The sequence below is a fragment of the Cervus canadensis genome, chromosome 11, assembly GCF_019320065.1.
Source record: "Cervus canadensis isolate Bull #8, Minnesota chromosome 11, ASM1932006v1, whole genome shotgun sequence".
NCBI lineage: Eukaryota > Metazoa > Chordata > Mammalia > Artiodactyla > Cervidae > Cervus > Cervus canadensis.
The window spans coordinates 35,831,947-35,851,212 of record NC_057396.1 but is presented as its reverse complement, the minus strand read 5'-3'; the positions used below and the strand labels follow the sequence as shown (position 1 = coordinate 35,851,212).

Below are 19,266 nucleotides of genomic sequence, written 5' to 3'. Positions count from 1 at the left end.
TGTCACAAATCAGATTCAAATAAACACCAGACATCTTTTTAAGTACTTTTCATTTGATTATCTGATTAAATGTGTTATTCCTGTACAACATTTTAATAATGTGCCATTTGTATTTAGCAAATATACTTAACTGCCATTTGAGTACCTTATGCTTCATGTTTCCAAACATTAATATAGAACCAAAAAGACAAAAACAATTCCACAGAAGAATGATTGTTTTAGACAAAATTTCATTTGGAACACATTTCTTAATTACTTAAAGTTTAAGATGCTTAACAAATAAGTAAGATGACAATGTTGTTATTTCTTAAACCAAGTTAAAGACATGAATAGAAATTTAATATTTGTTCAAAACTAAAAGTATGTAAACATCCTAATGTCTCCTTACAGTGCAATTATAAAAAAACACTGTATCAATATGATTCATGTATTTTATGCCTTTTCACACATAAGGCTTATGACTCTTAGTGCTACTACAGTCATCTGAAATTATAAGAAAACTCATTTAATAATAGCTCATTTTTTTGTAAAAAATACCTGAACTAAGCACTTTAAAGTATATTCACTATCCAATTTAATCTTCACAATCAACTTACAAAGGTGGCATTATACTCCCCATATACTGAAGAGAAAAGAGTTTAGTAACTTTGACAAAGGTTACAGTGCTGGTTAATGGCAGGATTCTAAAGAACAATGAGAATGTATTACTACACAGAATAAAGTATTGATCTTGAAAGATGGAAAAATGCTCAGACTGGAGTATTTTGTATCAAAATAGTAGGTCAGATTTGACTTTCAAAGACTGCACAAAAACCAAAAGAAAAAACAAATAAGGTTAAACAATTTGAAAAAAGTCATATAAACTGGATTAGAATCCAGGTTTCCTGACACCCACTCCAGTATGCTTTGTAAATACTTTTCTAAGTCAGATTTGACAGAAGGAAGTGAGGAGTGAGTTACGCAAAATAGACAAAGGGATGAGAGGTAGTGGGATGGATGTCCACATTCTCCATCAAACAAACAAAGGCAAAGGGAATCCAGAATTGGGGAAACACTGTACCTCACTGAATTGTATAGGTTATTCCAGTACAATTTCACCAAAAATGCCAAAGACAAACTCATGAAAAGTGTTAAGTCTATCTCAGAGCTCATTAAAAGAAATAATTTTAAAGAAACTATTTTTCTATAATTTTCTTCTTCATAGTTACCTAGTACTTTCTTTCCAAAACAACTGAAAAAAATCTAATAATACATGAACATGTTAATATAATAAATATGTAAATAAGGAGCTCAAACAGTGAAATAAAAATAGTAAAGGGGGAAAGAAGAAAATTATACAACAGCTAATTTAAATTTCTCAGCAAATGACACAGTTTATTTGCTTAATACTTCTGGAAAAGAAAATGTTTCCCGAAAGATTGCTGAATGATTAAAAATCAGTCAGATATTATATGAATATAAAAACCACAAAATTGTTATGAAAACAAAAAAAAACTCATTTGATTTTTTATTCAGAAAAATAAAAATGTATTCACTAAATAAACTTTTTTAAACTTCAATTTGGTATTACAGTTAGGTATCTCTACTGAAAAGATGAGGCAAAAAAGAAATGTGAAAAAGAACAAATCAGATAAAAGAGAAATTCAGACAGGAAACAATGGCCACAGATCAAAAGAGACCCAAAAGGTAAAAAAGAATAGTAAATTGATAAAGGGGGGAAAGGGGGGAAAGAAAGATGTAGACACTTAGCATGATCTGTAGAATGAGATTTTAGAGCTTTTTCCCCTTACAGGATGGATAGGTTTTCCCGGAAGCTATTTCAGCTATTAGCATTTCCTTCAAGGGGCACATTAGCTTCTAACCCTTAACTATAAGACACAACCTTCTGGAAACCCACAGAAGGCCACTGAGTAAAGAATAATAAGCCTGGACTTCCTAGGGGGCCAGTGGTTAAGACTCCATGCTCCCAGTGCAGGGGGTCTGGGTTCAGCCCCTGATCAGGGAACTAAGATCCTACATGCCACATGGCAGAGCAAACAAACAAACAAAAAAAAAAATGAACAATCCTAAGCCATGGGAGACACTGATTAAAAAATACAACCCCAAGGAATAAATAAGGTAAATTTTGACTCATATTTTCCACTATTTTATAGTGGATGGCATATATCTAGTAGCAAGAAAATATCAGTATGTATTCCTAATCAATCCTACTGAAATTAACAACATGTATATTGCAGCCAGCCACAAGAAAGTAAAGAATGTTCAGATGAAGACTACTGAAAAAGTCAATTGAAAAATCATATTTATATTTGTTAATAAAACTTGAGTATCACCATGTGAAGGATTTTACCCCCACTTCTCATTACCAATAGTAAGCGTACAAACATATAAATGAAGTTGGAAAAAAATATGCCTGTGTTTGCCTACACATGTTAGCATACTTTTAAATGCTACAGATTTAACTACAAATAGATAAAAAAGCAAATGACACATTATATACTATTAATATTTTCAAATGCTAATCTTATATTTTAACCAATCTCTGTGCCATACTCAGTGAAGTTATATTTATCTTATTTCATTTATTCATTCATGCACTTACTGAACACCTAACATAATATGCTAAGAAATTTACAGATGCTAAAGCAAGTTGGATGTTGTTCTTTTTTTTTTCTTTTTTAAATTTTATTTATTTACTTTTGGCTCAGTAGTTGCAGCACACAGGCCCAGCTGCTTCGCCACATATGGTATCTTCCCAAACCAGGAATTGAACCCAAGGTCCCTATACTGGCAGCAAGACTCCCAACCACTGAACCACCAGGGAAGTCCCTTGGACATTGTTCTTGTGCTCACAAAATTCACTGCAGTATGGGAGAAAAAAACTCCACTAACAGCTCTATACCACTTACTCCTGTATCTCTCCTACCTGAGTAGTCTTGTGCCATCACCCCAATTCTTCAACCTCGTTAAATCTTGGATGTTCTTTGGGATTCCATCTTCATCTGCTAGGTCCAGGAAGACAGCAGACAAAGAAATAAGAATCAAACCCTTGAGAACACCAGGTTTTACACACAACATACACTGAATCAGAAAGCCAGAAGTCATCCTTGACCTCTCCTTTCCTACCATCAAATCTAACTTCAAATTCTTCTCTTGACTCCTTCTTTCTCTTATCAATCATACGGCAATTGCCTTCATTTAAACCCTTAACATCTATCAATAAACCTCTTAGTTGACTTCTTTATCTCATTCAATTCCACATTTGCTCTGCTGTAATCACAATTGTCTAAAAACTTTTAATGATTCTTTATTTCCTGATCTAAATTCTTTACCATAAAAAGTTCTTTAAAATCTGACACTTGCATCCGCAATGTCTACTTCATATTAGGCAAAATAAAGATTTTGTTGGGATTTTGTAATCATCAAAAAATAATTACTAGGTTATTGGAAACAAACAGACAAAACAAATAGACAAAATGTAACAATTCATTACTATTTTTAAGTATGACAGAAATAATGTAAACTCTAATCTAGAAATAATCTGTACAGAGAATGGATCAACTGGGCCTATTGGCTAAAGACATGCATTCAAGACACTGCCAAAAGTCAATTGTGAAAAAAAGTGATTCAATTGCTTCTCCTCTTGGATATTACTATCTTTAAAAAAAAAAAAAAAAAGGTGTGGAGGGAACCAGAATCTTTACAACTACAATATCATAAGTAAGTACTCCCTAGGACACTACTTCCAGGTAGCATTACTTGATGACAATGACCCACAGAAGAGTTAAAAAAAGAAAAATCAAGATAGTATATGGATACAAGTTATTCTGTCCTTACTATTATCAATGTGCTAGGAAGTTTATCTACTTTCTCCTATTTAAAGCTCAAAACAACCCAATAACATTACTACCCTGTTTCATAGGTGAGGAAACGTTAGGGCTAAGATGAGAATCCCAGCCTAACTGAAAGCCCATGTTCTTTCCAACATAATAAGCGAAGTATGCAGAAATTCATATATTTGCTCCTTATTGCTAACAGATGTAGCGTTTTAACAGCAGCTATCTTGTGGCTTTGCCCAAACTACTGAGATCTCACTCTAAATAGGGTCACTACACAAGAGCTTTTCTGTTAAGTGAAATTGTTTTTCTCTCTCAAACTTTGAAAACAAAGTAATTCAAGTGAGGTGTTTATTGGAGAGAAAGACCTTAAAGAAAAAGAAACCAGTGAAGAGAGCAGAATCACACAGCGATACCAGGGGCAGTCACCAAGGACTGCCTTCAGCCGCACAGAAAGCCAAATATCCAGAGGTATGGTGGGAAAGACTGACCAAAAGGCAGTCAAGAAGGCACCTGAGCTAGTAAAATGTCCTAAGGTAACCTTTCCTATGTGGAAAAGATCAAAAGGAGTGATAGCCCCACAAGGCAAATGAGTCATTTGAGATTGGCATACTGAAAGAGCAAACACCTAAACACTGACATATTCAGAGGGGTCTAGATGTAGGAACAATTTCTGAAGGGCCAGAAATCATTTGATGAGATTCCCTCTTATAGTCATAAAAGAGAGACTGTACCATCTTAAAGGCACAAAATACATAATATAGAGAACAGGTGGAAGCAACTTTTAAAAGGAAAACAGAGGGATGAAAAGAACTTCCTGCAAACACAGTTGAGAGAAATGATCATGCAAGTCTCCTGCAAATAACAACTATTTAAACCTGGATAAAATTTTTTTTAATTGTTTTAAAGCATTTTTTGGAAAGTGTCACAAAGTACACAGTAGTAAAAGAAGAGTTTACTCTTGAAAAACTCCAGCTGGAAGGGAACAGAATCATGAGATTAACTTGAAGTTTTTCTATTGAGGACCCTTCCTATCCCCTGACAGACAAGGTGAAGGCAGTCACAAAGCTCAAAGTGGTAGACAAAATAGTTCAGGGCTTGAAGTGCAGCTGGAAATTTAAGGTAGACATACCAGGAATGGAAGAACCACGAGAGCATAAAAATCTGAGCATAAACTCTGTTCAGTTAAATTACACATAAATGGGGGGTTGGGGAGGAGACCCCAGGTAGTCTCTATGGTAGACCATAGAAGAATTGAAAGCTGCATGACGTAAGATCTATATAAGTTTGATGCTTTTTAAACCAAATGCATTCCCCAACCATACACAGCCCAAGCAGCAGAAAGCTGAAGCCCTTACTGGCTTGGAGGTGTCAGAGGACAGAGATTACTCTTGCCAGACAAAATAGGTGTTAGGAGGAATCCCCAGAAGCAGGGAACCACAGGGCAGGTGAGCTCCAAAATTTGACTATAAACTCTGCACAAGTTTTTGGCTGACCACCAAATTACACAGGTACAGAGAGCCCTACCCTTAACCTATTCCCCAGGAGACCAAGCTAAAATAACAAGTAGTTGAAAGAAAAGAACTGAGCACAGGTATCAGCTGTCTCACACAATGTGAGCTTCCCCAATGGTTCATACCATAGAGAGTCTGCCTGCAATGCAGGAGACATGGGTTCAATTCCTGGGTTAGGAAGACCCCCTGGAGAAGGAGATGGAAACCCACTCCAGTACTCTTGCCTGGAGAATCCAATGGACAGAGGAGCCTGGTCGGCTACAGTCCATGGGGTCACAAAGAGTCGGGACATGACTGAGCCACTAACACTTTCCCTTTCACACTGCATAGGAAACAAAGTTTGCAGACTGAGTCCAGGCAAGTTAAAGGTCCACTAGAACCAAAAAACCCAACAATCCTCACAAAACAGCAAACATTTCAACCCAAAATTATGAGATCCAAAGAAACAAGACAGTAAAAAGGCAGTCAATAGAAACTGACTCCAAGTGTGTCTGAGGCAGGAGACAGTTGGGCCCCAGACTAGGCATTTACAACTGACCTCTTGTTTACATTTCTAAGGGCAAGACAAAGAAGGGCTTCAGGCTGGACACTTACAACCAGCCTCCTGTTTACATTTTCTGAGACAGGAGATAGGTGGGCTCCAGGTAAGGCATTTATAATCAGCCTCCTGTTTGCCCTCCGAAATGAAAGCAACAACAGAAACAGGGTAAATAGCCAGGCTTTGTCTCCTGTGGATACCTTAAGAAAACAGTCATGGCAGGAATAGACTGGGGCTAAACCTTGCTTGAGTAAAGGATCAAGATGCCATATACTTCCAGAACACTCTTGGGTAAGGGAGACACGGGTTCAATCCGTGGTCCAGGAAGATCCCACATGCCATGGAACAACTAAGCCAGTGCGCCACGACTATTGAGCCTGTACTCTAGTCCATGAGCCATAACTGCTGAGCTCAAGCATCCTAGAGCCCGGGTTCTGCAACAAGAGAAACCACTGTAATAAGAAGCTCATGCAGCACAACTAGAGAAAGCCCATGTACAACAACGAAGACCCAGCGTAGCCATAAATAAAATAAATCTTTTTAAAAATCCTTTTAAAAATAAAATAAAAAGCATGGTACAGATACATATTGTGTACTCCACTATAGTCTTAAAATATGTATGCAAACACTCACTCATGTTTTTATGTTTTTAAAATGTCTAGCAGTATCACATAAAACTTATACTTAGTTGCCTCTGAGGAAAGGCTGAAGTGAGACTTGGCGACTCGGACGGTAGATCTGCCTGCAATGCAGGAGACCCAGGTTTAACCCCTGGGTCAGGAAATTCCCTGGAAAAGGAAATGGCTACCCATTCTTGTATTCCTGCCTGGAGAATTCCATGGACAGAGGGGCCTGACAGGCTATGCTTCATGGGGTCACAAAGAGTCAGACATGACAAAGCAAATAACACTTCACTTTTCATTGTACTTCTTACACTATCTGACAATATCACACATTGTTTTCAAAACTGAGGAAGGGGGGATTAAGCATTTGGAGATGGCTTTGTTACAGAAATTTTCTTCCTTGTTTAATTTTACTGCTTACCTATAATTCTGTTTTTGTTTCTGACTGCTTAAATATGGTCAATACATACTGTAGGGGAGGAAAAATCTTTTTGCCCTACCCTTCCTAAGTTTTCAACTGGCATCCCTGTAACAAGACAGATTAACAAGAGAAAAGCATACAAATTTTTAATATAAGTTTTACTGGGTTGGCCAGAAGGTTCATCCATTTTTTTTTCTGTAAGATATTACAAAAAACCCAAACAAACTTTTTGGCCAACCCAGTACTTGACCCTGAAGCCTTCTTAAGGAAATGAAGACCTAAAGAAAGAATTAAACCTGAGTGCTCTCATGCCAAGTTTGATGAAAAGCAGAAAATCGTGGAAAGATATGACAGGACAAAGAGGATGAGCTGAGTAGAGTGAACTTACTAGTATTAGTTGTTGTTCATATTTCTATGTTCCTTCACCTTTGGAGCTAAAGATGCTCCTTTCCTCTGGGCATAGGAAAGAAACTTCTCATGAGGACTTTATAACCTGCTTTAGAGGCAGGTCGGAAAGCTCCTCCAGCATATGCTGTTGCTCTAATTCCTTCTGCTTAAAATATTCAATATATGAAGGCTACATACTTTGGGGTAGCATGTTCTGAACTCCATCATTATGCATTGGTAGAATATATTTCTGCCACATCTTCCCTTAAACTGTAAGACTCCTTGAAGGCAAGAACAAAGTATGACTCATATTTGTGTTCCCACAGCTTAGCACATGTTGTATGTAAGCTTTCACAAAATATTTTAATGAATAAAATTAAGATAAAAGGAAGCTAAAGGGCTTTTCATTTAACACAATCCACTACTACGAAGATTTACAGGGAGTCTTTAACTTAGTTTGGGCTTCCCTCAGAGCTCAGTCGGTAAAGAATCCACCTGCAATGCAGGAGACCCTGGTCTGATTCCTGGGTCGGGAAGATCCACTGGGGAAGGAATAGGCTACAGTATTCTTGGGCTTCCCTTATGGCTCAGCTGGTATAGAATCTGCCTGTAATGCAGGAGACCTGGGTTTGATCCCTGGGTTGAGAAGATCCCCTGGAGAAGGGGAAAGCCTTCCCCTTCAGTAAAGCCTACCCACTCCAGTATTCTGGCCTGGAGAATTCCATGGATTGTATAGTCCATGGGGGTGCAAAGAGTCAGACATGACTGAGTGACTTTCACTTTAACTTAGTTTAACTTAATTGCTTATCTTTGAAAAGAACTGTATTGTACAATCATACACACCAATCATGCAAATCATACACGCCATTCTTGCCATTTTTACCCTCAAATGAGCAGAGTACCTGATGCCAATACTCACTTTTAGGAACTATACACTAAGAAAGTGGTGTTAGAGGATGGAACATAACAAACATTCCTGTAAACATTTTTAAAGATTATCAAATGATCCTAACATTCCCCAAAAGATTCCTCAAAGCTGCCTGTCTAAATCTCACAGAAGCACTTTCAATTGTCAAGACTTGTATTTTTTTTTATTGGATGCAATTAAAATAAAGCAAGTAAATAAAACTGAAAATTTTATTCAGGGCACTTTTATATTATATTATATCTGACTAAATTTTATGTAAATAGTTCCAAGATATCAAATTCAACTGACTTATGTTTTCATTCAAAATCTATTCATTGAGCACTCAGTATCTTTCCAGGCACTCTGCTAACTGCTAGGGATACCCGCAGAGAAGGCAATGGCAACCCACTCCAGTACTCTTGCCTGGAAAATCCCATGGATGGAGGAGCCAGGGGGAATACAGTCCATGGGGGTCGCGAAGAGTCAGACACGACTTCACTTTCACTTTTCACTTTTATGCACCGGAGAAGGAAATGGTAACCCACTCCAGTGTTCTTGCCTGGAGAATCCCAGGGACGGGGGAGCCTGGTGGGCTGCCGTCTATGGGGTCACACAGAGTCGGACATGACTGAAGCGACTTAGCAGCAGCAGCAGCAGGGATACCCTAACAAACAGATTTAATAAAATTGCATGAATTTTCCATTAAGAGTAGGGTACTTTGTCTATTTGAAAGACTTCTTAATCAAATCAACCAAAATGTAAGACTTCCAAAGTCAGCTCATATTCACTCCTTGAACTTCCAGGGGTGACCTGCAGATAAAATCTCTGATTTGATTGATTTTATCACTTTTATAGAATTTCTATTGAAATTTTGCTAACTTCTTGTTTAAGACAGTAACACTTCAAGAACCATTTATTTTTTTCTCATCTTAAACAGCTCAATGTTTGAAAAATCTCTATCTTAGGCTTTTTCTAAATGCCTACATTACATAATTAGCATTATAATGAACTAGATGCTGTTTACAGTGCTAAATTCTTAAAGCTCACTGAAAGGCATCTATGATTTTTTTTAATTTTCTAAAAAAAGTATCAATGTTTTATTTTCTATGTGTGTGTCCCTATTTTTCCTTTTCTTCTATGACTAAATAGTAATGCCTTCAAAACCGGAAACATCTCAGTTGAAGCAAATCACCTTGACATAAAATTTAATATAGGCAAATCCCCAATAAGCTGATGAAGTGCCCTAAATCAAAGGAGATTATATTCAACTCCTTAAGAACCAGCACTCTTTAAACAAAGGCAGACTCGAGCAATGTTCTATTTTTGCCTCCATGATCCTTTAAACAAAGTCAGACTTTTAAACAATGTCTTCTTTTTCCCCTCTGAGAGGTTTTCAAAATAAGTTACATGATATTTTTCATATAACTTTTACTGTGCTGTTGCATTTTGACCCATCTCATCCCATTACCTTCCATTCCTTTCTGATTTCTGCTTATTTAACTGCCCTCAATTGAATAAGACAGAAAAGGCCCTAGGCATGACTCAAGCTCCAGACTGCAGCATTGCCCAACAGAACTTTGTGTGACGACGAAAATGTTCTATGTCTGCACCGTCCAAAAAGTAGCCACAAGCCACAGGTGGCGATAAAACATTTGAAACGTACAACCAATGAAATGAATTTTTAATTTTCCATTTTAATTCATTTAAATTTGAATAGCAATATGTGGCTGAGCTGAGAATCGAAGAATTGATGCTTTTGAACTGTGGTGTTGGAGAAGACTCTTGAGAGTCTCTTGGGCAGCAAGGAGATCCAACCAGTCAATCCTAAAGGAAATCAGTCCTGAATATTCATTGGAAGGACTGATGCTGAAGCTGAAACTCCAATACTTTGGCCACCTGGTGCAAAGAACTGACTCACTGGAAAAGACCCTGATGCTGGGAAAGACTGAAGGCAGGAGCAGAAGGGGACAAGAGGATAAGATGGTTGGATGGCATCACTGACTCAATGGACATGAGTTTGAATAAGCTCCAGGAGTTGGTCATGGACAGGGAAGCCTGGCGTGCTGCAGTCCATGGGGTCACAAAGAGTTGGACATGACTGAGCAACTGAACTGAACTAATGTGGCTGTAACTACCATCTATGCTAGAATAATAAGCAATGACCAGTAAGTATCAGAACGGGTTCCTGAACAATATGATCACAATTATGCACCTGAAATACTTCCTTAGGTATCTGAACTTTAAAATTTACTTTTAATGTAGTCAACAAAGAGATGATTTTTAAAATGTCATGCCATTTTTCTCTATGGTATATTCTCTCTTCCCTTTTCTCTACTCTTCCACCTGACATTCACATTACAGAAAATAGAGGAGATGGCCAAGATGCTGGAGTAGGAAGACCTTGAACTCATTTCCATCCACAGACACATCAAAATTACTACTTACAGAGCAACTATCTAAAGGAACAACTTGAAGATTAGATTGCTGCAGGAAACTTGCTGCAGAAAAGATTTTCCTCAGCTAAAGACATAAAGGAACCACATGAGAAAGATAGGAAGGGTGGAGACACTGTATTGTCAGGACCCTCATCACTTGCTTCAGTTCAGTTCAGTCGCTCAGTCATGTCCGACTCTTTGCGACCCCATGAATCGCAGCATGCCAGGCCTCCCTATCCATCACCAACTCCCGGAGTTTACTCAAACTCATGCCCATCGAGTCAGTGATGTCATCCAGCCATCTCATCCTCTGTCGTCCCCTTCTCCTCCTGCCCCCAATCCCTCCCAGCATCAGGGTCTTTTCCAATGAGTCAACTCTTCACATGAAGTGGCCAAAGTACTGGAGTTTCAGCTTCAGCATCAGTACTTCCCATGAACACCCAGGACTTATCTCCTTCAGGATGGACTGGTTGGATCTCCTTGCAGTCCAAGGGACTCTCAAGAGTCTTCTCCAACACCATAGTTCAAAAGCAACGATTTTTCGGTGCTCAACTTTCTTCACAGTCCAACTCTCACATCCATACATGACCACTGGAAAAACCATAGCCTTGACCAGACGGACCTTTGTTGGCAAAGTAATGTCTCTGCTTTTTAATGTGTCTAGGTTTCACTTGCTTAGCAACCCACAAATAGGAGAAATATCATAATTGATCATCCCCAAGGAAAAGGACTCAAGCCCCACATCAGGTTTCCCAGTCCATGGGGGCGTGCACCAGGAAACAAGTCTAGCTTTGAAAACAGGAAAGCTTATGTTTGGGAGCATGAGAGGCAGGGAGGGGGTGTTAGGAAACTGAGATTCTGCTCTTAAAGGGAGCACACAAAATCTCAACATGCTCCAAGTCCCAAGCAGAGGCAATAGTTTGAAAGGAGCTTGGGCAAGACCCACTTGCTGATCTTGGAGAGCCTCCCAGAGAAACAAGAGGCAAATGGGACACTCCTTGGGGGAGAAAATGATGACAATAGCTGTTTGGGGGAGCTTGTCCTACCATGCTAACGCTAGTACAGGCAATCTCCATTCTGGAATGTTCCCTCTATTCTATTAGTGCCAGGGACCCAATTCAACCCTCCAATGAGCCAGCAGCAGTCCTGTGCCCACCAGGCCCTACAAAGAGTCACACAAGAAGCCTATCCTGCCCTCCAGGAGGTTTGCAGTCACCACATAAGGCACAGCTAACTGGACAGAGGACAGGCCTGCCTAGCAGCACACTCACAGTACTCAGCCCCAGAACAATGTAACGGTTCATGAAGCTCACATAAAAGGCACCTTTAGAGCACACAGCTCTGGTAACCAGAGTGGAGTGTGCTGCTGGGCCCCATAGGACACCTCCTACATGAGGCCACCTCAAGATAAGGAAACATAAATAACCCACCTAAGACACTGAAAGAAATACAAAGATTTGGCCAAATAAGGAGATAGAGGACTATATTCCAAATGAATGAATGAGACATAATCTGAGAAAAAGAACTAAATGAAGATATGCAATCTACCTGAAAAAAAGTTCAAGGTAGTGATCATAAAGATACTCAACAAACTCAGAAGAATGAATGAACATGGTGAGAAGTTTAACAGCTAGAAATACAAAGAAGAACAAAGCATACAGAATAAGTGAAATAAAAAATACGTGGAACCAACGAGCAATCTGGAAGACAAAGTACTGTAAATCACCTGAGCTGAACAGAAAAAAAGAATGGAAAATTTTAAAATGAGGATATAGTTTAAGAAACCTCTGGGACAACATCAAGCATACTAACATTATAGGGGTCCCAGAAGGAGAAGACAGAGTGAGAAAGGGGACAGAGAACTTACTTGAAGACACAAGACACTATAGCTGAATACTTCCCTAACCCAGGAAAAGAAAAGACATTCAGGTTCAGGAAGCATGGAACGTCCACTCCAGGTAAGAACACTGGAGTGGGTTGCCATTTCCTTCTCCATGGGATTTTCCTGACCCAAAGACCAAACCGAGGTTTCCCGCTTTGCAGGCTGAGTCTTTATGGTCTGAGCCACCAGGAAGAGCATAGGAGCATATATATGGGTTTTGTTTTGTTTTAATCACACCAAAACAAATTATAATTAAAATGGCAAAAGTTAAAGATAAGAAAATCTTAAAAGCAGTGAAAGAAAAGCTAACTAGTTACACACAAGGAACTCCCAAAAGACCATCAGCTGACTTTTCAGAAGCTGCAGACCAGAAGGGAGCGGCATGACATAGTCAAAGTGAAGAAAGAAAAAAACCTACAACCAAGAATACTCTACCCAGCAAGGTTATTGTTCAGATTTGAAGGGGAAACAGACTTTAGAGATCAGCAAAACCTAAAAGAGGTCAGCATCACTCACTAAACCAGCCTTACAAGAAATGTTGAAAGAACTTCTATAAGTAGAAAAGAAAGGTCCACTGCTAGAAATATGAAAATTATAAAAGGAAAAAAAAACTTGTAAAGGTAAACATATAGTAAAGGTAACAGATCAACCATTATATGGTAGCAGGAAAGCTAAAGACAAAGGTAATAAAATAATGTATGGCCATAATATATACAAAAAGATTTTAAATATGATGTCAAAAATAATAAATATGTGTAGGATAAAAATGTAGGGTGGTTAGAATTTGTTCAAAATTAAGAGATCAATTTAAAACAATCATATACATGTGTATACATATATTTATTAACCTCATTGTAACCACAAACCAAAACTCTGTAATAGATACAAACACAAAAAAAGAGAAAAATTCAAACATAACACTGAAAGTCATCAAATCACAAGGGAAGATAGCAAAAGAACTACAAATAACTACAAAAGCAATCAGCAAATAATTAAAATGGCAAAGTATAAACCTATCAATAATTAATGTAAATGGACTAAATGCTCCAATGAAAAGAGAGTGGCTGAATAGATTAAAAAAAGAAAAGACCCACATATATGCTCCTATGCTCCTCCCTGGTGGCTCAGACTGTAGAGTCTGCCTACAATGTGGGAGACCTGGGTTAGATCCCTGGATCAGAAAGATCCCATGGAGAAGGAAATAGCAACCTATCCCAGTACTCTTACCTGGAGAATCCCCATGGATGGAGGAGCCTGGGAGGCTACAGCCCATGGGGTCACAAAGATTCAGATACAACTGAGAGACTAACACTTTCACTTTACATGCTCATATAAGAAAGGCACTTCAGATTTAAAGATATACACAAAAAGAAACTGATGGGATAGAAAAAGGTATTCCATGTAAGTGGAAATGAAAAGAAAGCTGGCATATCAATACTTATATCAGACAAAACAGACTTTAATACAAAGACTATAACAAAAGAAGGTCATTACATAATGATAAAGGAATCAATCCAACAAGAAGATATAAACAATTATAAATATACATGCACTCAATGTAGGAGCACCTAAATATATAAGATATATTAACAAATATAAAGGGAGAAACTGATAATAATACAGTAACTGCAGCAAACTTTAAAACCTAACTTATGTCAATGGACAGATCATCCAGATGGAAAATCAATAATGAAACACTGGCCTTATATAATACATTACAGCAGATGATTTAATAGATATATACAGAATACTTCACCCAAAACCAGCAGAATATACACATCCTTTTCAGTGCAAATGGGTAGATCAAAAGTTCAGCCACAGAACAATTCTCAATAAATTTAAGAATGCTGAAATTATAAGTATCTTTTCTTAGTAAAAGTATCTTTTCTGAAAACAGCATGAGACTAGAAATGAACTACAAGGAAAAAAGCTATAAAGACACAAATGTGAAGGATAAAAAAAAAATGCTACTAAACAATCAATGGTTTATTGGCGAAATCAGAAAGGAAATCAGAAAATACCTGAAGACAAATGAAAATGGAAATACAACAATCCAAATCTAATGGGGCACATCAAAAGCAGTTCTCTCCCTATGAGGGAAGTTTACAGTGATACAGGCCTACCTCAGGAAACAAGGAAAATCTCAAACAACCTAACCTTATACCTAGAGGAACGAGAAAAAGAAAAAACAAACCCAAAATTAGTAGAAGGAAAGAAATAATATACAGCAGAAGTAAATGAAAGAGACTTTAAAAAAATAATAAAGACCAATAAAATTATTAGTAGTTCTTTGAAAAGATAAAATTAATAAACCTTTAATCAGACTCATCAAGAAAAAAAGAGCCCAAATAAATAAAATCAGAAATGAAAAGAAATGAAATAGAAACGACACCACAGAAACACAAAGGATCATGTTACTAAGAACAAATATATTCCAATGAAATGGACAACCTAGAAGAAATGGATAAATTCCTAGAAACATGTGATCTTCAAAAACTGAATCAGGAAGAAGTAAAAAATATGAATAGACCAATTACCAGTAATAAAATTGAATCAATTAAAAAAAAATTCCCAACAAACAAAAGTCCAGGACCAGATTTTACAGGTAGATTTTACAGACTTTACAGAATTTACAGGTAGATTCTTCAAAACATTTAAAGAAGAGCTAACACTCATCCTTCTTAAACTATTACAAAATACTGAAGAGATAGGAATGCCTCTTAACTCATTCTACAAGGCCTGTATCACCGTGATATCAAAACCAGACAGATACCACAAAAAAAATTACAGGCTAATATCACTGATGAACACAGATGCAAAATCTTCAACAAAACATTAGCAAACCAAATTCAACAATAAATAAAAAGGATCACACACCGTTATCAAGAGGGATTTATCCCAGGTATGCAAAGATTTTTCAGTATCTGCAAATCAAAGTGATATACCACACTGGCAAGCTGAAGAATAAATAAGACCACATATTACAAAACCACATCTAACACCATACTCAACAGTGAAAAACTGAAAGCATTTCCTCTAAAATCAGAAATAAGACAAGGATGCCCACTCTTGCACTTTTATTCAACAGTGTTGGGCAGTCCTAGCCCTAGTAACCAGACAAGAAAAAGAAATAAAAGAAATCCAAATTAGAAAGGAAGAAGTAAAACTCCCAGTTTACAGATGATATGATACTAAGTACTGCTGCTGCTGCTGCTGCTAAGTCACTTCAGTCATGTCCAACTCTATGTGACCCCATAGACGGCAGACCACCAGGCTCCGCCTTTCCTGGGATTCTCCAGGCAAGAACACTGGAGTGGGTTGCCATTTCCTTCTCCAGTTCATGAAAGTGAAAAGTGAAAGTGAAGTCGCTCAGTGGTGTCCGACTCTTCTCGACCCCATGGACTGCAGCCCACCAGGCTCCTCCGTCCATGGGATGTTCCAGGCAAGAGTACTGGAGTGGGTTGCCAAGAAAATCCTAAATACACTACTAAAACCCACTAAGCAAATAATTTCAGTAAAGTTGCATTGTTGGTAGGAATGTAAACTGGTGCAACCCCTATAGACAACAGTATAGAAGCTTCTCAAAAAATTAAAAACAGAACTTCCATATTATCCACTAGTTTGACTTCTAGGTATTTACCTTAAGAAAACAAAAACACCCATTTGAAAAGATATATGCACCCTATGTTCACTGAAGCATTATTTACAATAGCCAAAATTCGGAAGCAACCTAAGTGCCCATCAATAGATGAATGGATAAAGAAGATATGGTCTATAAATACAATGAAACATTTTTCAGTCATAAAAAAAAAAAAAAAACTTGACATATGCAACAACATGAGTAGATCTACAGAGTCTAATAATAAGTGAAGTCAGTCAAATACCACATGATCTCTCTCATATGTGAAACCTAAAAAACAAAATGCAAACAGACTCACGACACTGAGAACAAACAGGTGGCGTCTAGAGGGAAGTGTGGGGGAAGCTGAAACAGGTGAAGGAGATGAACAGGTACAATCCTCCCGTTACAAAACAAATAAGCCATGGGGGTGTAATATATAGCATAAGGATATGGTCACTATATGGGGACAGATAGTTTTGGATTTATCATGGTCATTTCACAATGTATGCAAATATCAAATCATCATGTAGTATACCTGAAATTAACATAATATTGTATGTCAACTATATTCCAATTTTTTACTTAAAATACCAGGTATCAGTCAATGGATGCCAACATGAAAAGCAAGAAAGAGAACCCTTATGTTCAATGTGGACTAGAATAAAGAAAAACAACTTTTTAAATTTCCAGTGGAAGTGTCATATTGTCAAGGCTGTAAATAGCCATTTGAATTTGTTCCCTACAATTGAGACAGCTAGATGTAAATGTAAATTTCCCTGATGTGTCTTAAGATTACCAGAAGGTATGTTATTTTCTGAGTATAAACACAGTACAAAGTGTTAAAAAGTTATATTCCCTTTACTATTTACACAGCGCTTTTACATAATTTATTTCATTATTAAACTCCTAACAATTATGTTCAACCTCCATTTTTCATGGGAGTCAACAAAGTCTCAGAGTAGTTAAGTAACTTTTATGTCATAGACCTAACAGTTAGCTTTAAACACAGATCTAAATGATCCCAAATAAGGTATTCCAAGCAGAAAAGTATGATTACAATGTTAAATGAGCCTAGAAAAGTGTTATTAATAGTTTCTAATCAAGTATTTCAGTTAGTCATTTCACTATGACAGACTCTCACCCTCAACCAAGTATCAAAAATGTTAATTTCAGTTCATGACCGAAAGTACTAATAGGTCATTCATTTCAACTACAAAAAAATAAAAACAAGTACCATGTCATCAGATATCTTACATTTTTAAAACAGAAAAATATAATTAAACTATTAGGATAAATGGAGATGCTTTTATTGGCATACTTTTAGCATTTTACAAATCTTCAAAAATGACATAAGGTCACATATTCCACATAAAATCTTTCCCCTTTAATGTCAAGTTTCTATTATTTCTACATGGAACATTTACCAACTTCTTAATTCCCTCCCAAAGAGCATCTCTTTGAATTCTGATTGCTTACCTTCCATAGCTGAGCTCTAGATCTCTGCTTCCTGAACAAGCCAAGACTCAGTTTATGACAAAGTAAACAAGAGCAAGCCATAGTAGGGAAACACATTAGCTTAAGCCCTAATAAACATTCTATCCAAGAGGAGAAAACATTTCTAGTAGTTCTTCCTCCATTAATGAGCATCTTTCTCCCTTATTGTAGGTCATAACCAACAAAAAACAAACAAAAAAGGGAGTCAAAGATAAAAATATAGCTGAAATGAGTGGCTAAAAAAGCTTCCTATTACTTCATTGTAAATTAAACTTAGAACTGTAGATGTTTCATTTCCTTCTCCCTCATACATAGAGTCTAGCCTGCTCAGATGCATCTACCATACAGAGGAGTAGAGAATGTTATGTCCTAAGAATTGAAAGCTCTAAAAATAGAACCAGAAGCCACTGAGCAAAAGCATATTCAATTGCTTCACAGGCCTCATCTAATCTTCCCTTGGGAAGGCATCTCACTCAAGGAATTGAAAGACAGGAGAAAAATACTTCCAAGAGAGAACTTCCTTACTTTACAAGTCAGGTAGATACATGGGGAGAAGAAAATGATGGTTCCTCCTTCAACAAACATAATCTCCAAAAATACATAACAGATTTTTAAGGATGTTTTCTAAACTCTCAAAGAGGAACACCTCATAGAAAACATACCATCTTCTCCTGTTTAACTTCCCACACGAGAGAGAGGCAGGGATTGGGTGAAGAGGTGTTAGACTAACTTGACCTAAAAAGACTAAGCTAAAGAAAGAAAACTAAGTCTGCCAATTCCCAAAGTAGACCTGATTGAAAACCAATATTCTATGCAGTCTTTGCATAAGTTATGATAAATAAGTCTGCCTTGTAAAAGGCAGAGCTCTTTGTAAAGCTGCACAGAAGATAAAGTAGTACTTAACCATTTTATTTTCCTTTTTAAAACTCTTTCCCTCACCTAGCCTTTTTTCTCAACCTTACTCCCTCCGAAGACCTTCACCTTGCCCTCTATATGTCTAAGGTTCACTTCTTTCTTAGAATTGACCTCTAAACTTCCATTCCCCACAGTCCAACTAAGTATGAATCAGATTATGTGATTAAAGTACTTCCCTTTAATGGGTAAATGTGGTTTAATCCACAGGGTTCAATTCCACAAATATCATTAAGCTCTACTACGTACAAGGCACCACGTGTTTAATGAAAGTACCTATTCTTCTTACAAGAAAACTAGTTAACTCAAATGAATCTTGTAACGGACAGTGTAAAAGAGAAGTACGTTGAGTGCCTGCTTCACTTCACACTCTTCTCTTCCCATTTCTTCACATCTCAGTGCCCCTTCCCCCTACCCCATCCTCCAGGAATCAATATTGCTTCCAATAAAAGTCAGAGACTGGGAAGACAACAAGCGATGGTAGAAACAATAAACATTCAAAACCACACATGAGTCTCCTAGATTTTATGTATTAATCACAAGTACAATAAAAAGCTTCTTAATATATCAATTCAAGAAACCTACAAATCAGCTTTGCTCAGAACCCTGAGTTATTAAACCAATATACTGAGAGTTTTTCCCTTCTCTTATTTCCACACAAGAAAATATCTTTCTAAATATTTAAAAATTTTGAT

At 37.2% G+C, this 19,266-nt stretch overlaps 1 protein-coding gene across 4 annotated transcripts in view; it reads right to left on the bottom strand.

Annotated features, from left to right (window-relative positions):
* Nucleotides 1-19,266, bottom strand: part of BTBD10 (BTB domain containing 10) — a 70,156-nt gene that overhangs the window by 48,608 nt on the left and 2,282 nt on the right. Inside the window, exon 2 of one of the 4 annotated variants that reach the window (XM_043480995.1) lies at nucleotides 2,927-3,005. The exons of 2 other annotated variants lie outside the window; for them this stretch is intronic. The gene's annotated coding sequence lies outside the window, so the exon portion shown is untranslated. The remainder of the gene's footprint in view (nucleotides 1-2,926; nucleotides 3,006-19,266) is intronic. One more of the 4 variants, XM_043480994.1, reaches the window with a different exon arrangement.